The 20,929-nt window shown below is 40.8% G+C and overlaps 2 non-coding genes and 2 pseudogenes across 2 annotated transcripts; all 4 read right to left on the bottom strand.

Annotated features, from left to right (window-relative positions):
- Positions 1–3,483, bottom strand: LOC122319843 (annotated as a pseudogene; the record flags this gene model as incomplete).
- A 439-nt stretch (positions 3,484–3,922) lies between these two features.
- Positions 3,923–4,101, bottom strand: LOC122319827. The gene has a single exon (XR_006245350.1). It is a non-coding gene; the product is annotated as a 5.8S ribosomal RNA (ribosomal RNA).
- A 599-nt stretch (positions 4,102–4,700) lies between these two features.
- On the bottom strand, positions 4,701–6,697 carry LOC122319832. Its single transcript, XR_006245355.1, has one exon. It is a non-coding gene; the product is annotated as a small subunit ribosomal RNA (ribosomal RNA).
- A 4,637-nt stretch (positions 6,698–11,334) lies between these two features.
- LOC122319841 lies at positions 11,335–20,676 on the bottom strand (annotated as a pseudogene).
- Between the last annotated feature and the right edge of the window lie 253 nt (positions 20,677–20,929).

Below are 20,929 nucleotides of genomic sequence, written 5' to 3'. Positions count from 1 at the left end.
TGTCGCGATGTAGCATGATTTCCAACGTTTATGGCTTTCCCTCAGAATTAAGTCGACTATCGTCGCATTATCGGCACACCCATCGGTAGGCAGGAACCCCCGCTGACGCGGGTCCCAATTGATTGATGAGGTCAATCGGGTTGCTAGAATAGCATTTAGTTGCCTAACCAAGACCGAGGGGACCGAAATGGGACGAAAGTCTTGCGGACGAGTTGCCGTCGCCATCTTCGGGATGAAGATGGTTCTGGCCAGTCGTGATGGTTGTGGTAGATTGCCGCACCAGAGAATAAGGTTCATTATGCGAAGCATAATACCCGTTGGAATACTCCTGGCAGTTTTTGGAGATATCCCGTCAGGCCCCGGAGATGAAGATAATGGCACCTTGTTTACCCTTAAGTCCCGTTCATTAATAGGGGACCAAACCCTCTCAAGCGCGTGTTCCATGTGGAACCGTGTGTTCTCGCAAGAGCTTGGGCTGGGTTGGGTCATCACTTCTCTCCAGTAGGGTTCCATAATTTCTCTGTTTGGCATTACCGACTCATCAGCTCCATCAAGCAAGGATTTTATGCATCTCCCCTTATGTTTGTCCCAGTTACGCTGCACCATTGCGTACTGCTGCCTTCTACTTTCCCTCCTATTTCGGGGCCTCCGGGGAGGCCTCGTCAGAATGTGGGGTGCATTCTGTGCCGGAAAAATTTCCAGGAGGTAGTTGGACAAACATTGGAGAGTGGTTTCCGGTCCAAGATCCTCCGCCCTATCGATGATAGATTGAAGTACCTCGGCTCTCCACAGGGGATTACATACTACGGGGCGGTAGCCCCGTAGTTTCCGCATGATTTCCTTAAGAGAGTCATAGTTACTCCCGCCGTTGACCCGCGCTTACTTGAATTTCTTCACTTTGACATTCAGAGCACTGGGCAGAAATCACATTGTGTCAACACCCGCTAGGGCCATCACAATGCTTTGTTTTAATTAGACAGTCGGATTCCCCAAGTCCGTGCCAGTTCTGAATTGATTGTTAATTGATAATCGTTATAATTAATAAGAACTAATCGGTTTGAGCCAATTAGTATTCTTAAAAATTTTAGCAAGAAAGTTCCACAATTGGCTACGTAACTAAACTATCCGGGGAACAAGTAACCACCATAAATGATAGACACTCTATTTACCCAGAACGAGCACATAAACCATGTTATTGTTTCCCAATCAAGCCCGACTATCTCAATCTTCAGAGCCAATCCTTATCCCGAAGTTACGGATCTAATTTGCCGACTTCCCTTACCTACATTATTCTATCGACTAGAGACTCTTCACCTTGGAGACCAGCTGCGGATATTGGTACGGCCTGTTGAGAAGTTTGCGTGTCCCCACCATAAATTTTCAAGGTCCGAGGAGAAAATATCGACACAACAGTATATGTCATGCTCTTCTAGCCCATCTACCATATCTCTCTGCGAAAGACTTCCATGGTAGTACGGCTATAAAACAGAAAAGAAAACTCTTCCGATATCTCTCGACGGCTTCTTTATGGTCGTTCCTGTTGCCAGGATGAGCACGAGGCCCATATTTAATAACAAACGGATACTCAACAGGTTACGGAATTGGAACCGTATTCCCTTTCGTTCAAAATTATTCAAGTATATTATTTTTGGCTTGTATATATATTTATTTAGTCATTAGTTTTTTACTTGAAAATTTTCGGCTTTCGCCTTGAACTTAGGACCGACTAACTCGTGATCAACCACTGTTCACACGAAACCCTTCTCCACTTCAGTCCTCCAAGGTCTCATTCGATTATTTGCTACTACCACCAAGATCTGTACCAATGGCAGCTCCATGCAGGCTTACGCCAAACACTTCTACGCATACCATTGTACCTTCCTACTCACTAAAGTTTCAAAATTTATATTACAAGTAATATAAATCATCTACTTTAGCGGTAATGTATAGGTATACAACTTAAGCGCCATCCATTTTAAGGGCTAGTTGCTTCGGCAGGTGAGTTGTTACACACTCCTTAGCGGATTTCGACTTCCATGATCACCGTCCTGCTGTTTTAAGCAACCAACGCCTTTCATGGTATCTGCATGAGTTGTTAATTTGGGCACCGTAACATTACGTTTGGTTCATCCCACAGCGCCAGTTCTGCTTACCAAAAGTGGCCCACTGGGCACATTATATCATAACCTTAAACTTCATATCAAGAAAGTTAAGGTTCTTACCCATTTAAAGTTTGAGAATAGGTTAAGATCGTTTCGACCCTAAGGCCTCTAATCATTCGCTTTACCAGATAAGATTATTTTATATAATATTAAAATGCACCAGCTATCCTGAGGGAAACTTCGGAAGGAACCAGCTACTAGATGGTTCGATTGGTCTTTCGCCCCTATACTCAATTCTGACAATCGATTTGCACGTCAGAACTGTTTCGGTCTTCCATCAGGGTTTCCCCTGACTTCAACCTGATCAAGTATAGTTCACCATCTTTCGGGTCACAGCATATATGCTCAAGGTACGTTCCAGTTAGAGGCATAAATAATATAAATATCATTATACATAACTATATAGAACGCCCCGGGATTGTGTTAATTAACTATAAATAGTTAAAAAACTAATCCCATTATTAGTCAAGTTAATTACGCTATTAGGTTTATATCCCAATAACTTGCACATATGTTAGACTCCTTGGTCCGTGTTTCAAGACGGGTCCCGAAGGTATCCTGAATCTTTCGCATTGTTAATCATACAAGTGCATATAATAAACACAAAAATCATTGATAATTATGCCATTATATAATTCCGAAAAATTAACGCACTGTAATCATATAAATCTATCAGCACTTTATCAAATTAATGACATTTATTTTGTGTTAAAACGCAAGCATTTTAATTTAAATAAACTATAAGCCATATTTTATGATAAATTTTGTATGCTAATAGATTACAATGTCCTTATATGGAAAAAATGCACACTATTATCATAATATTGTTTAAATATTACAATTTTAATGATGAATTTTCCATAATGGATATTCAGGTTCATCGGGCTTAACCTCTAAGCAGTTTCACGTACTATTTAACTCTCTATTCAGAGTTCTTTTCAACTTTCCCTCACGGTACTTGTTTACTATCGGTCTCATGGTTATATTTAGTTTTAGATGGAGTTTACCACCCACTTAGTGCTGCACTATCAAGCAACACGACTCTTTGGAAACATCATCTAGTAATCATTAACGTTATACGGGCCTGGCACCCTCTATGGGTAAATGGCCTCATTTAAGAAGGACTTAAATCGTTAATTTCTCATACTAGAATATTGACGCTCCATACACTGCATCTCACATTTGCCATATAGACAAAGTGACTTAGTGCTGAACTGATTTCTTTTCGCTCGCCGCTACTAAGAAAATCCTAGTTAGTTTCTTTTCCTCCCCTAATTAATATGCTTAAATTCAGGGGGTAGTCCCATATGAGTTGAGGTTGTATATAACATTTTTTTTTTCAATATATTCTTTACATTTATATAATGGAGAAACATTTAATGAATTCGTATAAAAATTTTTTTCGTTAATTAGTTTTAATTTAGTTATGAGTTTTAAACGAATTTAACGAAGAACAATAACATTTACAAAAGATTTCAATTTTACTAAATCATTAATAAGAGACAATTCTAGATGAAAAATATTTCAAACATTTTTTATGCTAGACATTCCTCAGTATTATATGATTGAAAATGAAAATATTTTTTCTTCGTTTTTCACAATCAAATTATTTATAATGTGAGATAATGTTTTCCATAGATATTTTAATATTATGAATAAAAATAATAATTATATTTAATTAAAATTTTTATCCAATAATATACCATATGCTTAGAAATTTGATTACCAAATTTCTAAACAACTTAATTAGCATAGTCTTACAACCCTCAACCATATGTAGTCCAAGCAGCACTAAAAATTAATTAAAGTACCATAACAGCATGGACTGCGATATGCGTTCAAAATGTCGATGTTCATGTGTCCTGCAGTTCACACGATGACGCACAGTTTGCTGCGTTCTTCATCGACCCATGAGCCGAGTGATCCACCGCTTAGAGTTTTTATATTTATTATTTCAATTTGTCAAATATGAATTTATTGAAAGAAATTAAAAATACACCATTTTACTGGCATATATCAATTCCTTCAATAAATCTTTTTTTTATACCTAAAACGAAATGCTGCGAAATGTCTTAGTTTTATATAAACAATATTATACCATTTATTACTTGGATAATTTACAATTTCATATAATTTTAATGTGATATAATATTGCGTTTTTTATATAAAACATTAACCTGAAGTAAACCAGGTACAACATTCAACATTTTAGGTTGTTGCATTAGCCAATGTATGCCCATAACTATGATGAACAATACATATTCGCAACGCGTGTATATTATGGTCCATATACACGCAAGTTTCATATTATAATATATAAACATAAATTTGTGAATATATTATAATACAATTTAATTTGCTTGATTATTATTCTTGTTTGCTTGATTTTATTTATAAAAAAATTTAATCCAAATTTTCATTGAACTTCTTTTTTTATAAATATATAATTGTTTGGCAATTTTATCTTGTTATATTATAAAAATATATTTTATAATTAAAACAAGTTATTGTTGTTTACGGTAAAGATATTATATACAATAATGATCCTTCCGCAGGTTCACCTACGGAAACCTTGTTACGACTTTTACTTCCTCTAAATAATCAAGTTCGGTCAACTTTTGCGAAACAACCGTAACACGCAAGGCGTCACAGTGATCACGTCCGGAGACCTCACTAAATAATTCAATCGGTAGTAGCGACGGGCGGTGTGTACAAAGGGCAGGGACGTAATCAATGCGAGTTAATGACTCACACTTACTGGGAATTCCAAGTTCATGTGAACAGTTTCAGTTCACAATCCCAAGCATGAAAGTGGTTCAGCGGTTTACCCGGACCTCTCGGTCTAGGAAATACACGTTGATACTTTCATTGTAGCGCGCGTGCAGCCCAGGACATCTAAGGGCATCACAGACCTGTTATTGCTCAATCTCATTATTGCTAGACGCAATTTGTCCATTTAAGAAGCTAGTGTCCTTATAATGGGACAAACCAACAGGTACGGCTCCACTTACATAAACACATTCAAACACAATAAACATTTTACTGCCCACCATGAATGAAGGCTATATAAGCTTCAACACCATAATCCTGAAGATATCTATTTAATATATTTGAGTCTCGTTCGTTATCGGAATTAACCAGACAAATCACTCCACGAACTAAGAACGGCCATGCACCACCACCCATAGATTCGAGAAAGAGCTATCAATCTGTCTTACACACTTATGTTCGGACCTGGTAAGTTTTCCCGTGTTGAGTCAAATTAAGCCGCAGGCTCCACTCCTGGTGGTGCCCTTCCGTCAATTCCTTTAAGTTTCAGCTTTGCAACCATACTTCCCCCGGAGCCCAAAAGCTTTGGTTTCCCGGGAAGCGACTGAGAGAGCCATAAAAGTAGCTACACCCAATTGCTAGCTGGCATCGTTTATGGTTAGAACTAGGGCGGTATCTGATCGCCTTCGAACCTCTAACTTTCGTTCTTGATTAATGAAAACATCTTTGGCAAATGCTTTCGCTTAAGTTAGTCTTACGACGGTCCAAGAATTTCACCTCTCGCGTCGTAATACTAATGCCCCCAAACTGCTTCTATTAATCATTACCTCTTGATCTGAAAACCAATGAAAGCAGAACAGAGGTCTTATTTCATTATCCCATGCACAGAATATTCAGGCATTTGAAGCCTGCTTTAAGCACTCTAATTTGTTCAAAGTAATTGTACCGGCCCACAATAACACTCGTTTAAGAGCACTAATGCAGGTTTTTAAATAGGAGGAACATATGAAAAAATACAAGTACTTAATCACATATAAGAACTCCACCGGTAATACGCTTACATACATAAAGGTATAGTACTAACCACAAATGTAAGTTGTACTACCCGTATGAAGCACAAGTTCAACTACGAACGTTTTAACCGCAACAACTTTAATATACGCTATTGGAGCTGGAATTACCGCGGCTGCTGGCACCAGACTTGCCCTCCAATTGGTCCTTGTTAAAGGATTTAAAGTGTACTCATTCCAATTACAGGGCCTCGGATATGAGTCCTGTATTGTTATTTTTCGTCACTACCTCCCCGAGCTGGGAGTGGGTAATTTACGCGCCTGCTGCCTTCCTTAGATGTGGTAGCCGTTTCTCAGGCTCCCTCTCCGGAATCGAACCCTGATTCCCCGTTACCCGTTGCAACCATGGTAGTCCTAGATACTACCATCAAAAGTTGATAGGGCAGACATTTGAAAGATCTGTCGTCGGTACATGACCATACGATCTGCATGTTATCTAGAGTTCAACCAATATAACGATCTTGCGATCGCTTGGTTTTAGCCTAATAAAAGCACATGTCCCATAAAGGTTCATGTTTTAATTGCATGTATTAGCTCTAGAATTACCACAGTTATCCAAGTAACTGTTAACGATCTAAGGAACCATAACTGATATAATGAGCCTTTTGCGGTTTCACTTTTAATTCGTGTGTACTTAGACATGCATGGCTTAATCTTTGAGACAAGCATATAACTACTGGCAGGATCAACCAGAATAATGTTTTTCTTTACATATTTCATTCATATTTTCGAATAGAAATAATGCAATATAAATATTATAGATCTATTATTTTAATATTCTATTTTTTGAATTTGATTACGGCCAAAACTTGTATAGCATTCGTAATCCTTCTTTTATGTTTTGTTTTATACTTGTTTCGCCACTAATATAACAAGTTTTAGATGTTATAAGAATTATTCATTACATCATATATATAAATATACGTATGTATGTATAATTTTATAACATAATTTTTATTTAATATATATTTGCTACTATAATTTTATTATATGTACAATATTTTATTCTAAAATATCATTTTATTTCAACATACATAATTATTTATGTATCCACACATTTGCAATTTTTGTTTAATCAATATAAATATTGAATTAAATCATTTGTATTTTGATGTTAAATTTAAAATTTAACATTTTTCCATATAACTCTCGAATGATATATAATATAAAACCGAGCGCATATGAAAAATAAGTATTTATTTATTTAATAATAATATTATTAAAAAATATTATTATTTTATTTGAACTCACTATACCGGCAAACGATATAGTGCGTCCGATTTTAAGGCAGGTACTAATTTAATATACATTATATTAGCCTGCCACCAAAAATTAACGATAATAATTGGAAACCAATTGTTATTATATATATACATATATAACCTTGGCGCACGTTTCAACGTTATTATCTTGAGTTTTAATAATATTAGTCCGCTCAGCCAAGTCTCGTATTCAAAAAGAATAAAGAAACAAATTTATACGGATAATATTATAATATATATTGTCAACATTGACTAAATCATATTATATACATAGATTTATATCAATTCTAGATGGACATCCACTGACCATCCTATAGTAGTTTTTTGCATCGATGTCTTGAAATCGGGCATTTTCAATTGGGCTTGCCACCCACCCTACAGTTATTCTCCTATAATAACTTAAGAGAATATTGAATTCAGTACTTTTTATATACATATGAATTACTTCTTCATATAATTTATATTTATGCTGATTTTCATATGTATATGGTAAATTTATTTATATTATTGACAAAATCATATGCATATCATATGTTTTGAACAATACTTGGGTCGGCAACCACTGCCTACCTATAATAGTTTTTGAACACCCTATCTAGATATCGGGTGTTTTCTGTACTAGATGAGCCCACACTGTGGCTTTCTCTTAATTTACTTAAGAGTTTATAGGTATATTTCATACTTTTTTATATACATATGATATATTTCTTAATATAATTGATATTTATGTTGATTTTCATATGTATATGGTTAATTTATTAATATTATTGACAAAATCATATGCATATCATATGTTTTGAACAATACTTGGGTCGGCAACCACTGCCTACCTATAATAGTTTTTGAACACCCTATCTAGATATCGGGTGTTTTCTGTACTAGATGAGCCCACACTGTGGCTTTCTCTTAATTTACTTAAGAGTTTATAGGTATATTTCATACTTTTTTATATACATATGATATATTTCTTAATATAATTGATATTTATGTTGATTTTCATATGTATATGGTTAATTTATTAATATTATTGACAAAATCATATGCATATCATATGTTTTGAACAATACTTGGGTCGGCAACCACTGCCTACCTATAATAGTTTTTGAACACCCTATCTAGATATCGGGTGTTTTCAGTACTAGATGAGCCCACACTGTGGCTTTTTCTCAATTTACTTAAGAGTTTATAGGTATATTTCATACTTTTTTATATACATATGTTATATTTCTTAATATAATTGATATTTATGCTGATTTTCATATGTATATGGTTAATTTATTAATATTATTGACAAAATCATATGCATATCATATGTTTTGAACAATACTTGGGTCGGCAACCACTGCCTACCTATAATAGTTTTTGAACACCCTATCTAGATATCGGGTGTTTTCAGTACTAGATGAGCCCACACTGTGGCTTTTTCTCAATTTACTTAAGAGTTTATAGGTATATTTCATACTTTTTTATATACATATGATATATTTCTTAATATAATTGATATTTATGCTGATTTTCATATGTATATGATTAATTTATTAATATTATTGACAAAATCATATGCATATCATATGTTTTAAACAATACTTGAGTCGGCAACCACTTATAGGTAGGTTTATAGGTATATTTCATACTTTTTTATATACATATGATATATATTTCTTCATATAATTGATATTCATACTGATTTTCATATGTATATGGTAAATTTATTTATATTATTGATATCATATATATATATATATATATATCGGATATCATAATTTCATATATTTTGAAGAATACTTTGATCGGCAAAACTGCCTTGCCTACCTATAATGATTTTTAATGGAAAAAAAGTGTTTAGTGTGAGCACCAGCCGCGTTGGTTTAATTTAATTTTATCCCAGTAGCAATTCTTCGGGACAGTAGGAATTTGATTAATTTATTGATGAACATTACTAATTGATTAACAAGGCATTGAACTACACTTTAAAAGTTACAGTTACTCCCGCCATTCAATTGTGTATTTTAAAAAATCTTTTGTTAGTCAGGGTGACTTATATCGTAATAATAAATTAATTACCTATTTTAATAATATTATATCATAGTATAATATTATATGAACGATTCCGCAAATAATATGTATTATTTATAGATATATTAAATATAGGTTTTTTTTTTATTCATTACCGGTCACCAATCATCTATATGGCTATACATTCATTAACTATTATTATTAATGTGACGAGACTCTTGGTTACCGTAAAGAGGTTTATATATAGTTATCTCAAACATTACTTTGTTTCTTTTACTTTGACATGATCTTATATGCGTCACTAATAATATGACGGGACATTTGGCTACCGTAAAAGTGGATTCATAGTTAATCTCAAACATTACTTTGTTTCTTTTACTTTGACATGATCTTATATGCGTCACTAATAATATGACGGAATATTTGGCTACGGTAAAAGTGGATTCATAGTTAATCTCAAACATTACTTTGTTTCTTTTACTTTGACATGATCTTATATGCGTCACTAATAATATGACGGGACATTTGGCTACCGTAAAAGTGGATTCATAGTTAATCTCAAACATTACTTTGTTTCTTTTACTTTGACATGATCTTATATGCGTCACTAATAATATGACGGAACATTTGGCTACCGTAAAAGTGGATTCATAGTTAATCTCAAACATTACTTTGTTTCTTTTACTTTGACATGATCTTATATGCGTCACTAATAATATGACGGAACATTTGGCTACGGTAAAAGTGGATTCATAGTTAATCTCAAACATTACTTTGTTTCTTTTACTTTGACATGATCTTATATGCGTCACTAATAATATGACGGGACATTTGGCTACCGTAAAAGTGGATTCATAGTTAATCTCAAACATTACTTTGTTTCTTTTACTTTGACATGATCTTATATGCGTCACTAATAATATGACGGAATATTTGGCTACGGTAAAAGTGGATTCATAGTTAATCTCAAACATTACTTTGTTTCTTTTACTTTGACATGATCTTATATGCGTCACTAATAATATGACGGGACATTTGGCTACCGTAAAAGTGGATTCATAGTTAATCTCAAACATTACTTTGTTTCTTTTACTTTGACATGATCTTATATGCGTCACTAATAATATGACGGGACATTTGGCTACCGTAAAAGTGGATTCATAGTTAATCTCAAACATTACTTTGTTTCTTTTACTTTGACATGATCTTATATGCGTCACTAATAATATGACGGAACATTTGGCTACCGTAAAAGTGGATTCATAGTTAATCTCAAACATTACTTTGTTTCTTTTACTTTGACATGATCTTATATGCGTCACTAATAATATGACGGAACATTTGGCTACCGTAAAAGTGGATTCATAGTTAATCTCAAACATTACTTTGTTTCTTTTACTTTGACATGATCTTATATGCGTCACTAATAATATGACGGAACATTTGGCTACCGTAAAAGTGGATTCATAGTTAATCTCAAACATTACTTTGTTTCTTTTACTTTGACATGATCTTATATGCGTCACTAATATGACGGAACATTTGGCTACCGTAAAAGTGGATTCATAGTTAATCTCAAACATTACTTTGTTTCTTTTACTTTGACATGATCTTATATGCGTCACTAATAATATGACGGAATATTTGGCTACGGTAAAAGTGGATTCATAGTTAATCTCAAACATTACTTTGTTTCTTTTACTTTGACATGATCTTATATGCGTCACTAATAATATGACGGGACATTTGGCTACCGTAAAAGTGGATTCATAGTTAATCTCAAACATTACTTTGTTTCTTTTACTTTGACATGATCTTATATGCGTCACTAATAATATGACGGAATATTTGGCTACCGTAAAAGTGGATTCATAGTTAATCTCAAACATTACTTTGTTTCTTTTACTTTGACATGATCTTATATGCGTCACTAATAATATGACGAGTACTTTTTGGCTACCTTTTTCTTTGGATTCCCCAAAAATCCAAAATTATAATTATCAAAATAAATTTAATAATTATAATATTCTTTCCATTTCGTTATTTTATTAAATATCGAATCATCAAGCAAAGGATAAGCTTCAGTGGATCGCAGTATGGCAGCTGCTCAACCACTTACAACACCTTGCCTGTTACAAAAGTCGTTTACAATTGATTCTAGGCTTTGTCATTGTATTAAATAATGTTTTTATATGTAACTAGCGCGGCATCAGGTGATCGAAGATCCTCCCAATTTACTATGTTACAAATTACATTGGCATCACATCCATTGTCGTTTATAAAATGAATTATAAACTTTAAATGGTTTAGAAGCCATACAATGCAAATTGCCCCTTATTTATCATTGCAGTCCAGCACGGATACGACCTTAGAGGCGTTCAGGCATAATCCAACGGACGTAGCGTCATACCACTGTTCGCTCGAACAAGTATTGTGCCATTGGTCCGTACCTGCGGTTCCTCTCGTACTACGCAGGAATGCTGTCGCAACAACGTTTTGTCATTAGTAGGGTAAAACTAACCTGTCTCACGACGGTCTAAACCCAGCTCACGTTCCCTTGCATGGGTGAACAATCCAACGCTTGGTGAATTTTGCTTCACAATGATAGGAAGAGCCGACATCGAAGGATCAAAAAGCGACGTCGCTATGAACGCTTGGCCGCCACAAGCCAGTTATCCCTATGGTAACTTTTCTGACACCTCTTGTTAAAAACTCTTTAAACCAAAAGGATCGATAGGCCGAGCTTTTGCTGTCCCTGTGTGTACTGAACACCGAGATCAAGTCAGCATTTGCCCTTTTGCTCTATGTGTGGTTTCTGTCCGCACTGAGCTGGCCTTGGGACACCTCCGTTATTATTTGAGAGATGTACCGCCCCAGTCAAACTCCCTACCTGGCAATGTCCTTGAATTGGATCATACCTGAGTAATTGGAGTTATACCAAATTTTCAAATCAAAAATACATAAATGCATCGTTTTATTAAAGAATTTGTTTGCGATTATATAACAAACTCGTGATACTTTGATCAAGAAGCTTGCATCAAAACCCAATACCATAAGATATAATAAATATATCCGTATAATGGCTAGGAAATGATACACGTTCCATTTAATCAAGTAAGTAAGGAAACAATAAGAGTAGTGGTATTTCATTGGCGATATCAAACCGAAGCCTAATATCTCCCACTTATTCTACACCTCTTATGTCTCCTTACACTGCCAGATTAGAGTCAAGCTCAAAAGGGTCTTCTTTCCCCGCTAATTATTCCAAGCCCGTTCCCTTGGCTGTGGTTTCGCTAGATAGTAGATAGGGACAGGTGGTGTGGATCGGATCCCTCCGAGTTTTATTTAACGTGGCGTGTTCCACATTGAAGGGAGTACAGCCACGACACTCTTATATACCCATGTATATAGTGCATGTGTCTAGATTAAGCGCCAGACCAACGCCCCAAAATAGAAGCTACAGCTATGTACGTAGCAACTATCCCGGTAGCAATTCGAGTGTGTGCTTGTCGGGCAAACACTCCCCCTTGCTGAGGAGCGAGATCTATCTAAAATCTCTTCTGATCTTAGGGTCACAGCACCCGAGTCGTATATACGCAACTCTTCGTCGAACTTGAAAGTTCTACCCGCGATATAGGTATCAACCACAGCCACCACGATACTCCCACAAGGGGGCCGACCTCAATGAGCAGCCTTGGAAGGCACTGCTCAACCCGTGGTACCGAAATGCAGGGTTCGGTGGACCCTCCCTTTTGGCTCCGACAAGCCCGGATAGAGTGCCCATGCCATATTAGTCGCCTCCTACGACAAGCAATGGTGGGCTGTGGCAGTATTCTTCTCCGCTAACCACACGGCGTGAGCAAAAAGGAACTATGAGTTCCTCCCTCTCCTGGTGAAAACTTCCTCAGCAAACTCCTTCAGCCTCCGAGTCCTGTCCTCGTCCTCCAGAATCCGTCCAAATGTCCAGGTTTCGCCAACGCGCTGCACACCAAGTCCATTGAGGTCGCGCAAATCTGCATAGTGGGGGCAAGCACAAAGGATGTGCTCCCAATCCTCGTTAGGATCGCCACATGAGCATGCGGCGGTATCGCTAAGAGCTCTGCTATGCAGAAATGCGTTCAACGACCCGTGCCCTGTAAGCAGGAATCCCATGCGCATCGAAAACCCAAAATTGGGATTTCGATGGACGAGGCTGACATTGGGGATGAAATTGTGGGTCACCCGTCCTGGGGAGTCCACATCATCCCATCTGTCCTGCCAATCACGCAATAGACACTCGTCAATCCGCTCCATTCTCTGCTTCCAGCTTAGACCTGAAAGGTCTTCGCCGTAGAGCCAGTCGTATTCCTCCAACGGGTATCCACGCTTCAGCTTGAACTTAACAGCAATTTTCATTGCTGCTAAGTCAAGCGGGGGAGCTCCAGCAAGAACCTGCAGTGCCAGGGAAGACACTGTTCGGCATACCGGAAGACTTCCTAGTAGGATCAGCCTTTGGCAGGCAATAAGTCGCCTCCTGGCCACTATTTGCCTCGTCGTACTGACATACCATACCGAGGCACCAAAGAGCACACAGGGTGCTAAGAGTCCGGCATATATGGTCCGCTTGGCTCGAGGACTGAGGCCCCAGTCGGCTCGAAGCACACGCGCCAATGCTCCAACAACTCCCGTGATCCGCATTCTGAGCGAGGTGATGTGCACCATGAAGCTCATGCGCTCACTGACTTTGATGCCAAGGTACCGGCAGCTGCGGACATACGGCAAGCTTGCTCCCGCAAATCTTACCAATGGCGTACGCGCCATGTTGCCCTTCAGCAGCATAACCACCGTCTTGCTGGTGGAAACGGTTACACCAATTTCTGCTCCCCACGTTTCAACAATGGACATTAGTTGCGCTCCTTTTTCTTCAAGCGCGAGTCGGGAGTTTCCCTCGATGAGAAGAAGCAGGTCATCCGCGTACGCGCTGAGTGCGCAGTACGGCTCAAGGCGCTGTAGCAGTACATCCATCAGTAGATCCCAAATAAATGGGCCACTGATTGACCCCTGCGGGCAACCTCTAGTGACTGGTACGTCCACGGTACCAACACTGCTTCGGATCACTGCTCTTCGGCCGGAGAAGAAGCTTCGCCACAAGCTCATTTCCCGGCATCCCAACTCGGCCAATCGGCGCAGTGCAGCGCACCATTCGACGTTGTCGAAAGCTCCTTTGAAGTCCACGAAAAGTCCAAGCACGTATCGCGCCGTGCTGGCGGCGACACTGCTCTTTACGTGTCTCCAACCTTCCTCCACACATCGTCCTCGGCGAAATCCAAACTGCCATCTGCAGCCTTCCGGAAGAACTTCTCTAACGCGATTCACCATGATTCCCTCAAGCACCTTGCCGAAAACGGGCAGCAGACAGATTCCCCTGTACGAGGATGGCTCGCACTTGTCCTTGTCGGGTCCCTTGAGTAGCGCCACTACGCGTGGACACTTCCACTCGCTGGGAAAGTACCCCGACCGGATACACCGGGAAAATAGCCTCGTGAGGTATTGAGGTATGGCGCGCCAGACCGCCTTGCAGATCGTGCCGTTGATGCCGTCCATGCCAGGCGAGCGTCTGCTCTTCAACCTGGCGACACAAGCGTCAACCTCGAATTCATCGAGCGCCGGTGGGACTGTCTCCGCGTAGGCAATCGGTGCATCTGACTCCGCAACTGGGAAAAAGTTACGGAGGAGCACTCGCGCACAGTCACCCCAATCGGTGACCAGCTCGCCGTTTACGCGAAGACACCCAATCTCCGAGCGTTTGTTACGACCGCGGCAAATCTTGTAGACGCGCCCCCATGGATCGTCTGCGTTCTCTCCCACGAAGTTTCTCCAGCTGTCCTCCTTCGCCTTCAGAATGAGCTTCTTGTAGCCGGCTGAGGCGATCCTCAGTTCGACCACAAGCAGCTCAGTCCTTTCGACGTCGCCCCGTCGGCGGGCGTCCTGGAGCCTGCGCCGAAGTCTTCTGACTTCGCGGCGCGCAGAGCTGAGGTCGGCGGTCCACCAACGTGCTCTCCTCCTAGGCGATCTCGGCGTCTTCCTACCCAGCGCAAGGTCGCACGCCTCGTGCACCACTTGCCGCAGGGCAGAAACTTGCTGGTCCAACGGCGATTCAGAGAAGTCTTCCGAAAGTCCGGCTGCCCGGCTCACCAATTCCTCTTCGAACAATCGCCAGCGAGCAGTGGAGAAGTTCCAGGACGGCACAGGAGCTATGCTCTCAACTGCGCGCGTGGTAGTTGGTGTGGCAACAACAGTAATCCTGTTGTGATCACTTAACTCCCACTCGCCCACTCTCCACTCATATGTGGCCCACATAGATGCTGCTTCGTTGGCGATCGTCACGTCGATATCACTGCGGGCTCTGCCGCTATCGAACGTGAACACCTCACTGTGCTGGTTAAGAGCGACGACTCCTTTCTCCAGCATCCACTCAGACAGCAGTTCACCCCGGGTGCGGTTAGCTTGCCCCTCGGTCTGCCGAGAGAGTTTGCTAAACCACATGGGGGATACTGCATTCGCATCAAGTCCCATGATGCACGGCGTTCTGCTGGCCTGCAGCAGGACCGCATCCATGTATCTGAGATACGGGTCTAGGTCGGCGTCGAATTGGCAATATACGGAGCAAAGGAAGATTGAGCCAAAACTCCCTTTAACGCTCACGCATACGCCGTGGTCGGTGGTGAGGGGCTCCACTGGCATACAGATGACATCCTGGTGATCCACTAGGATGGCTGCCTTCCCTCGCCGATCGGCGAAGATCCTCATTCCTTCAGGCAGCACATCCATCCTCCCGACGTCTGGATATGGCTCCTGCAAAAGTGCGAACAGAAATCCTGATTCCCTCAATCGGACTCCGAGCTCGACCGTCGCAGCTCGGCCTCGGCCACAGTTTGCCTGGATGATGCTAAACATTAGTGTCTAGCATTCACCCTCGCCAGCACAGCCGCATACACTGGGCAGCTTGGGGACAACATATTGTGTCCCGAGGCATACCCCTTGAAGCGGCAGTTCCGGCAGTCCACCGGGTTCGTGCAACTCCGCGCACTGTGGCCGTTCTGTCCGCACTGGCGGCACACGTTCTCCTTGTACCGGCACTGGGCGACCTTGTGGTCGAATCCGACGCACCTGTGGCAGGCGTACGTGCGCACCAAGGCTCGGCAGTTATACGCGAACCAGCCGATGTACGCCTTTGCACCATCCAGCACCTCAAGGGCCACGGCGTTGACATCGAGCGTCACATTGACTGTGGCGCCGTCAGCCGCAGACCATGGCTTCTCGAGATGTACCGCCTTTTCAAAGGAGGCCACATCCATTACTTCCGCGAAGTTGTTCCTGTAGAGGTCCTTCATAAAGTCAGCTGGCTTCGTCGCAGTGTCGACGTTGCTAACGACCACCTTGGGTCGCTGCGCCGGGCTCTGCTTGATCTCCAGGCCAACTTCTGCAAACTTCTTGTTTGCGACAACCTTGCGAATTTCGCCTGATGAGGGGGTGCGGATGATGGCACCGCCACGCGCAAGCCCTCTCACCTCATGCAGACGTACGCCAAGCGAAGGGGCGATCTCCCTGCGCACCTTTTCTGCAACCTCTTTTCCGCTCACTGTCGGGTCCTTGCTCACCACAACGGCGGACCACGTCTCGCGTGGCTTCCGCGGGGCAGGCACCGGAGCAGCTTGAGGCGCTGGCAGGCTGGGATATGCGGCTGCATACCCAGCAGGTGGCATGGGGACCACAGCCTGCGCCATGACGGACTTCGGGGGCGGCGGCGGCGGCATTCGCTGCTGGTCGCGGAGAGCCTCCAAGGCTGCATTCCGCGCCGAGAGCGCAAGCACCAGGCCCTCATACCTGTTCAGGCACCGCATCATGGCGCAGGCCTGCTTGGTCGATAAATTCGACGCAACAACCTCTTCCAAGAATCCGTCCTTGATCTTGGCCAGCTCGGCCACCGTACCATGGACGGACGCGACGACGGGAGGGGAGACGGGGACAGGGGGGCAGCTGCGGCTCCACCAGAATCCCTGGCGACAGCGGGGGCAGCAGCGGGGGCAGCGGCAGGGGCAGCAGCGGGGGCAGCAGCAGGGGAAGCAGCGGGAGCAGCAGCAGGGGAAGCAGCGGGAGCAGCAGCGGAGGCGGCAGCGGGGGAAGCAGCGGAAAGGGCAGCGACGCCAGCGGCAGCGGCAGAGGCTGAGGCCAACGCCACCTCGAGAGAGGAGAATGGGCTCTCCTCCAACACACCTACCGGCGCCGGCAGAGGCTCGTTGACGTCAAGCGCCAACAGCTTCGGCTGCGTCGGTTTCGGCACCGCGCTCGTCGTCGCCTTCCCTCTCTTTCCGCGCCGACGCCTCGCCGTACTCGCAGCACTACTGGGCCGACTGCTGGCCCGACTGCTCGCCGACAGCTCGCTCTCAGAGAGCGCGCCCTCCATTGGGAGTAGGGGAGAATAAGCTGTGCTCTACTCACCCACACACACAAGCTGCAGCGGAAAATTTCCAACACGTGCTGTTGTTTGCAAACTTTCACACGATGTTTTCGCGAGGAAAACCGCACTTTTCCGACCGGAAAATTACACGATTTTAATCGCTAGGCGAATCCGCGAATTTTAAGCTAAAAATTAGCAATTAATTCGCACGGAATCAAAAGTTATTCACAAGTTAATGGAGCACGTCGAAAACACACGTCCGTCGTTAATCCATTCATGCGCGTCACTAATTAGATGACGAGGCATTTGGCTACCTTAAGAGAGTCATAGTTACTCCCGCCGTTGACCCGCGCTTACTTGAATTTCTTCACTTTGACATTCAGAGCACTGGGCAGAAATCACATTGTGTCAACACCCGCTAGGGCCATCACAATGCTTTGTTTTAATTAGACAGTCGGATTCCCCAAGTCCGTGCCAGTTCTGAATTGATTGTTAATTGATAATCGTTATAATTAATAAGAACTAATCGGTTTGAGCCAATTAGTATTCTTAAAAATTTTAGCAAGAAAGTTCCACAATTGGCTACGTAACTAAACTATCCGGGGAACAAGTAACCACCATAAATGATAGACACTCTATTTACCCAGAACGAGCACATAAACCATGTTATTGTTTCCCAATCAAGCCCGACTATCTCAATCTTCAGAGCCAATCCTTATCCCGAAGTTACGGATCTAATTTGCCGACTTCCCTTACCTACATTATTCTATCGACTAGAGACTCTTCACCTTGGAGACCAGCTGCGGATATTGGTACGGCCTGTTGAGAAGTTTGCGTGTCCCCACCATAAATTTTCAAGGTCCGAGGAGAAAATATCGACACAACAGTATATGTCATGCTCTTCTAGCCCATCTACCATATCTCTCTGCGAAAGACTTCCATGGTAGTACGGCTATAAAACAGAAAAGAAAACTCTTCCGATATCTCTCGACGGCTTCTTTATGGTCGTTCCTGTTGCCAGGATGAGCACGAGGCCCATATTTAATAACAAACGGATACTCAACAGGTTACGGAATTGGAACCGTATTCCCTTTCGTTCAAAATTATTCAAGTATATTATTTTTGGCTTGTATATATATTTATTTAGTCATTAGTTTTTTACTTGAAAATTTTCGGCTTTCGCCTTGAACTTAGGACCGACTAACTCGTGATCAACCACTGTTCACACGAAACCCTTCTCCACTTCAGTCCTCCAAGGTCTCATTCGATTATTTGCTACTACCACCAAGATCTGTACCAATGGCAGCTCCATGCAGGCTTACGCCAAACACTTCTACGCATACCATTGTACCTTCCTACTCACTAAAGTTTCAAAATTTATATTACAAGTAATATAAATCATCTACTTTAGCGGTAATGTATAGGTATACAACTTAAGCGCCATCCATTTTAAGGGCTAGTTGCTTCGGCAGGTGAGTTGTTACACACTCCTTAGCGGATTTCGACTTCCATGATCACCGTCCTGCTGTTTTAAGCAACCAACGCCTTTCATGGTATCTGCATGAGTTGTTAATTTGGGCACCGTAACATTACGTTTGGTTCATCCCACAGCGCCAGTTCTGCTTACCAAAAGTGGCCCACTGGGCACATTATATCATAACCTTAAACTTCATATCAAGAAAGTTAAGGTTCTTACCCATTTAAAGTTTGAGAATAGGTTAAGATCGTTTCGACCCTAAGGCCTCTAATCATTCGCTTTACCAGATAAGATTATTTTATATAATATTAAAATGCACCAGCTATCCTGAGGGAAACTTCGGAAGGAACCAGCTACTAGATGGTTCGATTGGTCTTTCGCCCCTATACTCAATTCTGACAATCGATTTGCACGTCAGAACTGTTTCGGTCTTCCATCAGGGTTTCCCCTGACTTCAACCTGATCAAGTATAGTTCACCATCTTTCGGGTCACAGCATATATGCTCAAGGTACGTTCCAGTTAGAGGCATAAATAATATAAATATCATTATACATAACTATATAGAACGCCCCGGGATTGTGTTAATTAACTATAAATAGTTAAAAAACTAATCCCATTATTAGTCAAGTTAATTACGCTATTAGGTTTATATCCCAATAACTTGCACATATGTTAGACTCCTTGGTCCGTGTTTCAAGACGGGTCCCGAAGGTATCCTGAATCTTTCGCATTGTTAATCATACAAGTGCATATAATAAACACAAAAATCATTGATAATTATGCCATTATATAATTCCGAAAAATTAACGCACTGTAATCATATAAATCTATCAGCACTTTATCAAATTAATGACATTTATTTTGTGTTAAAACGCAAGCATTTTAATTTAAATAAACTATAAGCCATATTTTATGATAAATTTTGTATGCTAATAGATTACAATGTCCTTATATGGAAAAAATGCACACTATTATCATAATATTGTTTAAATATTACAATTTTAATGATGAATTTTCCATAATGGATATTCAGGTTCATCGGGCTTAACCTCTAAGCAGTTTCACGTACTATTTAACTCTCTATTCAGAGTTCTTTTCAACTTTCCCTCACGGTACTTGTTTACTATCGGTCTCATGGTTATATTTAGTTTTAGATGGAGTTTACCACCCACTTAGTGCTGCACTATCAAGCAACACGACTCTTTGGAAACATCATCTAGTAATCATTAACGTTATACGGGCCTGGCACCCTCTATGGGTAAATGGCCTCATTTAAGAAGGACTTAAATCGTTAATTTCTCATACTAGAATATTGACGCTCCATACACTGCATCTCACATTTGCCATATAGACAAAGTGACTTAGTGCTGAACTGATTTCTTTTCGCTCGCCGCTACTAAGAAAATCCTAGTTAGTTTCTTTTCCTCCCCTAATTAATATGCTTAAATTCAGGGGGTAGTCCCATATGAGTTGAGGTTGTATATAACATTTTTTTTTTCAATATATTCTTTACATTTATATAATGGAGAAACATTTAATGAATTCGTATAAAAATTTTTTTCGTTAATTAGTTTTAATTTAGTTATGAGTTTTAAACGAATTTAACGAAGAACAATAACATTTACAAAAGATTTCAATTTTACTAAATCATTAATAAGAGACAATTCTAGATGAAAAATATTTCAAACATTTTTTATGCTAGACATTCCTCAGTATTATATGATTGAAAATG

The sequence above is a fragment of the Drosophila ficusphila genome, unplaced genomic scaffold, assembly GCF_018152265.1.
Source record: "Drosophila ficusphila isolate 14025-0441.05 unplaced genomic scaffold, ASM1815226v1 contig_228, whole genome shotgun sequence".
NCBI lineage: Eukaryota > Metazoa > Arthropoda > Insecta > Diptera > Drosophilidae > Drosophila > Drosophila ficusphila.
This window is presented reverse-complemented; position numbering and strand designations above follow the sequence as displayed.